General features: G+C 35.2%; 1 long non-coding RNA gene across 2 annotated transcripts; it reads left to right on the top strand.

Annotated features, from left to right (window-relative positions):
• The first annotated feature begins 5060 nt into the window (after window positions 1–5060).
• LOC135152352 (uncharacterized) lies at window positions 5061–8406 on the top strand. Of its 2 annotated transcripts, none has more exons than XR_010291423.1 (3): window positions 5061–5236; window positions 7022–7218; window positions 8073–8406. It is a non-coding gene; the product is annotated as an uncharacterized LOC135152352 (long non-coding RNA). The 2 variants fall into 2 exon arrangements; XR_010291422.1 differs by having other exon boundaries at window positions 5061–5252.
• Window positions 8407–10665: the final 2259 nt, after the last annotated feature.

Raw genomic sequence — 10665 nt, 5'->3', positions numbered from 1 at the left:
TCTAGTACATGATATGATGGACACAATTTGAGTATTGAATCGGGAGATTGATATGAGAATTGTGAGACATAAAATCCTTGGTTCTTAATAGTTTACAAGTGTTCTTTAATTGACCATGGGAGTGGCTTTTAATGGATAATTGTAGGCATTATAATCTACCTTGGGAGAGGAGTTTATAAATATTAGAAGGATTGTTTTTAGCAATCAAGAGATATAAATTAGACATTCATGATAGCCATTGAAGAACTCTAATTCTTGGGTTGTTTTCTCTCATATTTATTATATTTATTTATTTATTATATTAATTAGTTGATAGAAAAACCCACCAAATTCTTCTCCACACTTCTGAATTGCAAGAGATAAGAGATTTGAAATTAGTATTGATATCAGTCCTTCCCTGCGAACGATACTCTTGAAAATACTCGACAACAATAGGTTGACAGGTGGATAGTCTTATAACTAGACAAGATGCTGGCAGATTTTCGATATGATTTATATGATTATTGATTATAACATGTTATGTAGAATATGACTTGACTATATGATAAAGTCAAAGAATGATTATGTGCTAAGTGATATGTGATAAGTTTAAAGGGGTATATAAGTGGGTATCGATATACGTGATATGTATATGCGATATATTGTTTAGTGACTATAGTATTATCTTATTCTCGTAAAGGATTTGGACGAGACGTGTACGCTCGAAGACGTCAGAAAGTCGGAGAATGGTATTGCAAAGCGAATAAGGGATGAATCGAGTAAGCGAAGCGATGTGGCGAATAGAGTATAGCTAGAGATGGTCTAGAGATTACGAGATGCATAGATTGTGAAAGTTGAAAGATGAGAATGAGCCGTGAAACTGGAGTCAGATTTAAGGCAAGTATCCTATACCCTTCTTTTGGATATCTTGCGATTATTATGATCCATTCTTTTCGTATGTGTTGCAAATATTCGTTCTTCTCTTTTCCATATTTGAAACTGTAAATATTTTATCCATCCTTTTCTAATCCTTAAAAAAATACAGATAATTCCAGTTTTACAAATTAATTCGAAGTTCAGATTGTCATTGAAGCATGTGTTGCTCAGTGATGGTTAGAACCTAGAATGACTTGGGATCTTCTTGATTATTCAACCCGCCATTGTCATGCTGGTTTAGCAGGCTAAATTCAGTTGCTTAGCCGATAATGGAGGATACTGAATAGTTAAGGATTTCCTGAACTATGATTTATGAAAGGATGGACTCTGGTTTATGGGAAGATGATTATCAAAGTTGATTTGGAATTATTCTATCATCGATATTGATTGTGTTTATGTTCTGTTGTTATACGTTGACCTGTTATTGAATTATAGAATTGGATTATTGTTTTTATATAAACCTGTGGACCAGATGAGTGGTCATGTTAGGCCAATGAGTGCCTTGGATCCAGTGATAGAGCATGGCGGGGCCTGCTCGGGGTTAGTGCGGAACTGATCAGCTGCCTAACCTTGGTTTTAATTAAAATGTGATAGTCCAATTCAATAATTCTTTGGAAAGATTGAATTCCTCAGTATTCAATTGCTGCAAGGTATTGTGATTTTCTTATACAATACCTAAACTCGTGAACTCAGGTTGAATCCTCTTATATCTTGAACTCGTGAACTTCTGTTATATCATTCCAGAATTATCATTGTTTATTATTACTTGCTGAGCATTGTTGCTCACCCTTGCTATTCCTTTCTAACCATTTCAGAAAGGCTTAAAGATGAGATGATGGATTGAGATTGTGAATAAGGCTAATGTTAGGCGAGGAGACAGAGTTGAGGATCCAGTGGTCGAGGAGTGTTCAGGAAAGTTGATGAGGTTGGTGCAAGCTAGAGCTGTGTTATAGGAATTCAAGTGTAAGTCATAGCTGGAATAGTTGACAGTGATTCTTCTTATCGAAGATGATCTGATTTGGTAAGAGATGTTGTGTAATAATAGTGGTTGATTCTAATTTCAATGCTGTAACCTGGATGCGATCCTGTTGTTTTAGGGGGTTAAAATGTTCTCTTTCAAATCACTTATTAAAGTTTTCAGGTTTTAAACTCTTTTGGTTTTAATTATCTTAAAAAAAAAAATACAGGTTTCCAAAAGTGTTTAAATATGGGTTTTATGTGGTGACGTCAGAATCCAGGCCCCCGGATTCCTGGACTGTCACAGTTGGTATCAGAGCAACAGGTTATAAGTAATTGAAATTAGAATATAGATTATAGTTTTAAGTTCTATTGATGAGGAATGTTGTGTAACCTCACATAGAGGTATTGTGAGACTATCTGGAAATAGTCTAGAGATGTGTCAGGATTAGAATCTAGTTAGATGATTAAGTTGAGTGTATAAGTTTAGAGAGATTTTGATTCTTAAGTTTAGACATAGGATTTCTAGTATGTTGACTAATTGAGATGATGAATTGTGTGAAAGGTCAAGATTAGACCTAGATAGAAGAGTTTGATAGTGAATGATTGAGTTGAGAATGGTGAAAATGCAGAGTTCAGAGTATTCTGACTATACTGCATAGTTGAAAATTGGATTATTGTATTGATTTGAGGATGATATAAATGCATGGTTCATAGTATGTTGACCATGTCAGATATTTGGAAGATGTATATTGTTTTGAGTGAAGATATGAAGAGTAAGTGTAGAGTATGAGTTGTATTGGATTAGAAGGAGAGATTGGTAGATAGAGGTTGATAGGTGAGAAGTGAATGATAGAGAGTACGTGGAATTGAGTCAAGTTATTAGAGATGATGTCTACGAGTAAGTTAGAACATTAGTCCTCGACGACAACGCTTCGAGCTAATCGGGATATCAAATGGCATCAAGGTGGGCCCATAACCCACAGGTTGATGATCCAGACAATCGAAGATACGTTACGTGTTTGTGCTATGGATTTCAAAGGCAACGGGGATAAAGTAGAAGAATGTAAACTACATGGGCCAGAGTTATTACGGACGATAACGTCTACGATGACATCCTACGAGGCTATTACGAGTCAAATCGATTGATTATGGAGAACGTTGAAAGGATGACATAAATCGAATAACGATTTTGTAAAGTAGAGTGGGAATTTGAGAAGACCTTGGCAATACCTCTCTTCAACTAAAGATTCTTTTGATTATATGTTTTTCATCAGTGAGTTATTATGATATCATTTCGATAAACGAGATTTTCAATTTCTCAAATTCTAAGATGATAATGATATTGATCATTGGTGTGAGTTAGTATTGAATCGGTGTATGATAAAGGTGTGTTTATGAAGAGACAGTGAAATTCCTTGATATTATTTGATATTCTTTGATATCCCTTAATATTCGTTGAGATTCTTTGACACTTTATGATATTTTTTTTGATATCTTTTCGATATTCCTTAATATATGCCTCGATAATCCTTAACATTCCTTGATGCTCCTTGAGATTTCTTGGATTCTTTCCATCTGATTGGGATGAACAACCCTATGTATAGGGGACACAAGGTATACCTGTCTGTGTGATAGGAGTTGGATGGGACGCCATCACTTGTGTGTGTTGTGATTACAAGAAGGTTAAAAACCTTTAGTAGTGTCTAATATGGACACGCAACATGAAGTTCATTTGATCGTATTGATCTCCCAGTCACTCTTGTATTCCAATGTGACCTATTTTAAAAATATCTTGTTCCTCCGAAATTCCCAAAGATTGATTCCTGGGAAATGAAGTTTGCAATTGTGAAGGTTTTGATTCTCCTATTTCTTTAACTTTGAAGGTATGCCAAAGTTGATCAAAGGAGGATAAGCATGTGATATTATGAAGCGTGTACAATGATCTTATAAATGATACGTTTTAGTTCTCATCGCGGATTCTGAGGACAGAATCCTTATAAGGGGGTAGAATGTAATATCCCATGTTTTTAAAATTAGTTTATGATTATTATAGATCTAATATGTTGATATTATTGTTGGCTTTAATGGAATAGTGACATGATTATGTGAATAGTGTGAATGTGATTATTTTTGTTATTTGGATTAATATGGATTTTACAGATTTTGCGTCCTCCTTCTTTCTCTGATTCCGAGGACGGAATCCCTATAAGGAGGGTAGATTGTAATAACCCGGATTTTAAAAATATTTTTATTAGTATTATAAGTGGTCTTCTTAATAAGTAAGGAATAAGATTTAATATTTTATTCCAGTTTAAGGAGTTTTCAAAATTTTATATTAAACCCCGGGTTATTGTGTTATTGATAAATGATTATATTTTTAAAACTGATTTTCATATATTGTTTCGAAAATTTCAGATGATTATTATGTGAATATATGTGTGATGTGAGTAAGTGGTATTGGTGGATTTGTTGGTTAATTAATTATGGTTAATTATGAGTATTATATGATTAATATATGAATTTTTGTGAATTTTATATTATCTGGTTTATTGCGTTAACTGCTCATATGTGTTTGTATTTGAGAGATTTCAATTTCTATATGCTCAGGAGAAAATATAGTTTATTTGGATATTTTCATATCGATTTATGGAATGTTAGATGATTTTATAATCGATTTACGGATTTAATTGCGTATATTTATATTTATTTATTAATTATTTGACTTCCGTAAAACCGTCCACTCGTAACGAGGTAGCAAATTTTCTTCCCGAAAGTTTCAACAAAACTGACCTTTAGCCTAATTTGAATATTCCGGACACTTTTCGTGTTTTGACTTTTTCGATCCGGAGTACGGTTTTCCCCGGAGTCGGTCCGGCGGAGTTTTTCGGGTATTTTAATTGTTGATAATTATCTAGTTTGTCTCGATATACGTGAAAGCTAGATATTTTGATTATTATATTACTTTTTATCGAAATACGTGCAAATGGGACCCACAGACTAATCATTGCTTTTAAAAGCCCCGTTTTGATAATTATCTCGAAAACCGGTACCGATTGGACCCCGCTTTATTAATATAAAGCTATTAGATATCGTATTTTTATGTCATAAACGATCCAAAGGGGTACCAATTATTTGTAAATATAAATAGCCCTTGTTACACCTTATTTTCAACCGTAAATCATTTCACCAGTTTCTTTTCACGAATACCGAGAGAAACCGAGCTGCGTTCTTCGTGTTCTTCGTAATCAAACGAGGATTTGAAGGTGTTATTGGAATCCGATGGAGGTGTATGAATAGTCAAAACGAAGCTATCGACGCGTAGAATCTATTACTATCAGTGGTTTCAGTGCAGAATCGACAGGTTTTTGCTAATTAAGGTTTTTAATTTCGAATTTATATGATTTAAATGATGAATTTTTGAAAACGTGATTGTTTAATTGTTTTGATGATTCTATGATGTAGAGCATGTTTTTCTCGTCGTTTTGGTATATTATATGTCAAAAACGGAGTTCAATAACATGTAGAAAAGTCAGTTTGATTATTGAAACTGTTGTTCTTGGTGTTCTTGAGAAAGCTCGCCAGAAAATTCTTGTTTTGGTTGGGATTTTGATTCGTTAAACCTGGGCAGAAGCTAAGCATACCATTGAATAGATCTTTGAGAGTATAATTGAGTGGTGGTGTCAGTTTGTTCAAAGGAGGCGAAACGAGTTCGCCGGAAAATGGAGAAGTCGGCGGTGGCGCCGACCTTCAACCGGGTTTTACGGCAAATTGGTGAAGTGCTTGTGAAATCTGAAAATACGAGTGGATTGCTGGACATCTGTAGAGTATATCTGCAGCTGGTGGTCGAGTTCTGGGCTCGATGGAGCCTCCGGCGACGTCTCCGACGTCGTTCGGCGGCGGTAGGGGGTGATGACTGTATAATTACAGTTTAAGCCCCGAACAAATGAAGGTGGTGACTTTTAGTCACCCGAGTTTCAAATCTTTCAAAACAAACCCTGATACTTCGAAAACTTGCACTTTCAACCCTGCGTTTAAACTTTTGAATAGTAACAATTAAAACCTTTTCAATTATTTTTCAAAAATTATTTTTTTTTGTCATTTTTTTTATAGTTTTTAATTATTTCTTTATTCAAAAACAAATCGAAATTAGTTTATTAATTAATTTTAATTGGTAATTAATTATATTAATTGATCAATTAATTTAAATATTAATTGATTAATTAATTTAATTAGTTATTAATTGATTTTAATTGATTAATTAATTGGATTTAATTATCCTTTTTGATTTAAAAATTTCGAAAAATAGTTTCGAGCTTTAAAATATTTTTCCAAATCATGTTCAAGGCTCGACAATTGTTTATGAATGATTTCAAGTCCAGTTTTGAGCATCCGGACTTGATTATTTATTTGAAAAATGATTCTTTTATCCGTTTTAATTCCGAAAATGTTTAAAAATTCCAGAAAATTCCCGAAAAAAATCATTTTTAACCCAAGAGTGATTTGATATCAATTGGGGTGGGAAACCTTATATGTAATGTGTTATCTGCTTTGTGTGTGATGTGTTATATGTTGATAGTGGAGTCAGAAAACGGCTTAGATCATAACTTTTGATCTGTAAGTCGGAATCAAGTGAAACGAAAGAGAGATAGAAGCTCGTGAAGTCTATTTTAATATGACAAGATAATATGATTGAATCTAGAATGTGATTATATGCTATTTAATATGCAATATGTAACCATACGTGATTTGTTTGTTATGAATTGATGATTACGTGATATATGTGGTTATTCCTAATATAGTACATATGTGATAAATGACTTATATGACATAGTATCATGATTTGATAAGAACATATGGATTATAGGAATTGGAATTGGTTGATTGGTTGTTGGTTGGGAATAGGTTGACAGGTGGATAGTCTTATAACTAGACAAGATGCTGGCAGATTTTCGATATGATTTATATGATTATTGATTATAACATGTTATGTAGAATATGACTTGACTATATGATAAAGTCAAAGAATGATTATGTGCTAAGTGATATGTGATAAGTTTAAAGGGGTATATAAGTGGGTATCGATATACGTGATATGTATATGCGATATATTGTTTAGTGACTATAGTATTATCTTATTCTCGTAAAGGATTTGGACGAGACGTGTACGCTCGAAGACGTCAGAAAGTCGGAGAATGGTATTGCAAAGCGAATAAGGGATGAATCGAGTAAGCGAAGCGATGTGGCGAATAGAGTATAGCTAGAGATGGTCTAGAGATTACGAGATGCATAGATTGTGAAAGTTGAAAGATGAGAATGAGCTGTGAAACTGGAGTCAGATTTAAGGCAAGTATCCTATACCCTTCTTTTGGATATCTTGCGATTATTCTGATCCATTCTTTTCGCATGTGTTGCAAATATTCGTTCTTCTCTTTTCCATATTTGAAACTGTAAATATTTTATCCATCCTTTTCTAATCCTTAAAAAAATACAGATAATTCCAGTTTTATAAATTAATTCGAAGTTCAGATTGTCATTGAAGCATGTGTTGCTCAGTGATGGTTAGAACCTAGAATGACTTGGGATCTTCTTGATTATTCAACCCGCCATTGTCATGCTGGTTTAGCAGGCTAAATTCAGTTGCTTAGCCGATAATGGAGGATACTGAATAGTTAAGGATTTCCTGAACTATGATATATGAAAGGATGGACTCTGGTTTATGGGAAGTTGATTATCAAAGTTGATTTGGAATTATTCTATCATCGATATTGATTGTGTTTATGTTCTGTTGTTATACGTTGACCTGTTATTGAATTATAGAATTGGATTATTGTTTTTATATAAACCTGTGGACCAGATGAGTGGTCATGTTAGGCCAATGAGTGCCTTGGATCCAGTGATAGAGCATGGCGGGGCCTGCTCGGGGTTAGTGCAGAACTGATCAGCTGCCTAACCTTGGTTTTAATTAAAATGTGATAGTCCAATTCAATAATTCTTTGGAAAGATTGAATTCCTCAGTATTCAATTGCTGCAAGGTATTGTGATTTTCTTATACAATACCTAAACTCGTGAACTCAGGTTGAATCCTCTTATATCTTGAACTCGTGAACTTCTGTTATATCATTCCAGAATTATCATTGTTTATTATTACTTGCTGAGCATTGTTGCTCACCCTTGCTATTCCTTTCTAACCATTTCAGAAAGGCTTAAAGATGAGATGATGGATTGAGATTGTGAATAAGGCTAATGTTAGGCGAGGAGACAGAGTTGAGGATCCAGTGGTCGAGGAGTGTTCAGGAAAGTTGATGAGGTTGGTGCAAGCTAGAGCTGTGTTATAGGAATTCAAGTGTAAGTCATAGCTGGAATAGTTGACAGTGATTCTTCTTATCGAAGATGATCTGATTTGGTAAGAGATGTTGTGTAATAATAGTGGTTGATTCTAATTTCAATGCTGTAACCTGGATGCGATCCTGTTGTTTTAGGGGGTTAAAATGTTCTCTTTCAAATCACTTATTAAAGTTTTCAGGTTTTAAACTCTTTTGGTTTTAATTATCTTTAAAAAAAAAAAATACAGGTTTCCAAAAGTGTTTAAAGATGGGTTTTATGTGGTGACGTCAGAATCCAGGCCCCCGGATTCCTGGACTGTCACAGTTAACAAGGTTAGAGTAGAATCTATTGATGTTCCTACTACTATGACTGATATGCCTGTTGCTCCTGTTTTTGATGCATGTCATAAATGTTGTGGTGTTGATAACTGTATGCTTTGTGCTTTCAATACTATGTCTGCTTATTTTAGAAATTTGCATGCTAAAAATGAAAACACATCACCTAGACAACACACAAACAATAAGCATGCTAGATCAAAGACTGCTAGTCATTCTCATGGTAGGAAGGAGACTTATATTCCAAAGCCTAAAACCAAGGTTTACAAGGCTGTTGTTAAGGAAGTAAGTTCAGTCAAGAGTGAGCCAAATATCAGTCCAAGAGGCTCTGTTGTATTACCTGATAGAAATCAATTCTTTAAGTCTGCTGGACCCAATCAAGTGTGGGTCCCAAAGAAGGTTTAATCAGTATGTCTTTTGCAGGGTGCCAGTGGAATTGTTCGTGTTACCTGGGTGCTTGACAGTGGAGCGTCAATGCACATGACTGGCAATAGATCCCTGCTAGAAGACATAAGAGAAGGAGCTGGCCCAACAGTCAGTTTTGCTGATAATAGCAAAGGTCGTACTGTGGGATATGGCAAGTACAAAATTGGAAGGATCATCATAGAGGATGTTGCTTTAGTTGAAGGACTACAACATAATCTCCTGAGTGTCAGTCAGTTTTGTGACGAGGGATATTATGTTCACTTTGAAAAGGAGATATCTATCATCAAACATATCAAGGATAAGCGTCCTTCACTATGTGGCGTAAGGAAAGGCAACATATACGTAGCTGATTTGTCTTCAGGACCAGGAAACGAAGTTCACTGTTTCTACGCTAAAGCGTCTGCTGAAGATAGTTGGTTATGGCCTAAGAAGCTCTCACACCTCAACTTCAAAACCATGAACTCTCTAGTCAAGAGAGATCTAGTGAGAGGTTTGCCTTCCCTGGAATTCTCAACTGATGATCTCTGTGAAGCTTGTCAGAAAGGAAAAGCAAAGAGAGCATCTCACAAAGGCAAGACCATCAATACCATTACAGATCCACTTCATTTACTGCATATGGATTTGTTTGGCCCCGTAAATGTTGCATCAATTGATGGAGGAAGATATTCCTTGGTTATTGTGGATGACTTCTCGAAATTTACTTGGGTTTACTTCCTTACTTCTAAGGATGAAACTCCGTTGACGGTTATTGATCATATAAAGCAAGTTGAATTGGATAAAGGTGTGCCAGTGAAAGCTGTAAGGTCAGATAATGGCACGGAATTCAAGAATCAAACTCTAATCAACTTTTACTCTAAAAAGGGAATTATAAGGCAGTATTCAGCACCAAGGACTCCTCAGCAGAATGGAGTCGTCGAAAGAAAGAATCGTACATTGATTGAAGCTGCAAGGACAATGATTGCTGAAGCAAAGCTTCCTATGTACTTTTGGGCTGAAGCTGTGTCTACTGCCTGCTATACCCAGAATAGAACTTTGATCAACAAGGATCATATGAAAACTCCATTTCAGCTGTATGACAACAAGAAACCATATGTCAAACATCTTCATGTCTTTGGAGCCAAGTGTTATGTTCTCAAGGATGGTGAAGAGAACTTGAACAAGTTTGAACCAAAGGCATCTGAAGCAATTTTTGTTGGTTATACTAATAATGCTTATAGAGTTTTTGTAATTGATACTCTGTCAGTGAAAGTTAGTGTCAATGTTACATTTGATGACACTAAACTTCCAAGTATACAATCTGCTGATCCATCTAAATCTCTGAAGTTTGACAACTATCCAGATTCTGATTCAGATGATGATGTGCCACCTGAGGTTGCAACAGATGATGACAACAATGATGATAATGATCCAGGCAATGGTGGAGGAAATGGCAATAATGCTGGAGATTCCACTGATGCTAGTGGTGGATCAACAAGTCAACCTGGCAACAACTCAGGGGGAGCTGGTGGATCAACTAGTCATACACATCAGCTTACTGACAATACAGCTGAATCATCTAGGACACAACTTCCAAGGGAAAGGATTTGGAGCAGAGATCATCCCTTTGATCTTATAATTGGTGATGCTGATGTTGGTGTAAGGACTAGAAGTGCTACGACGAATGAATGTCTATTCTCTGGTTTTCTTTCACAAGTAGAACCAAAGA

This window comes from Daucus carota, chromosome 4 (genome assembly GCF_001625215.2).
Source record: "Daucus carota subsp. sativus chromosome 4, DH1 v3.0, whole genome shotgun sequence".
Classification (NCBI taxonomy): domain Eukaryota; kingdom Viridiplantae; phylum Streptophyta; class Magnoliopsida; order Apiales; family Apiaceae; genus Daucus; species Daucus carota.
The sequence above is the reverse complement of the archived record's forward strand: the minus strand, read 5'-3'. Positions and strand labels throughout refer to the sequence as shown.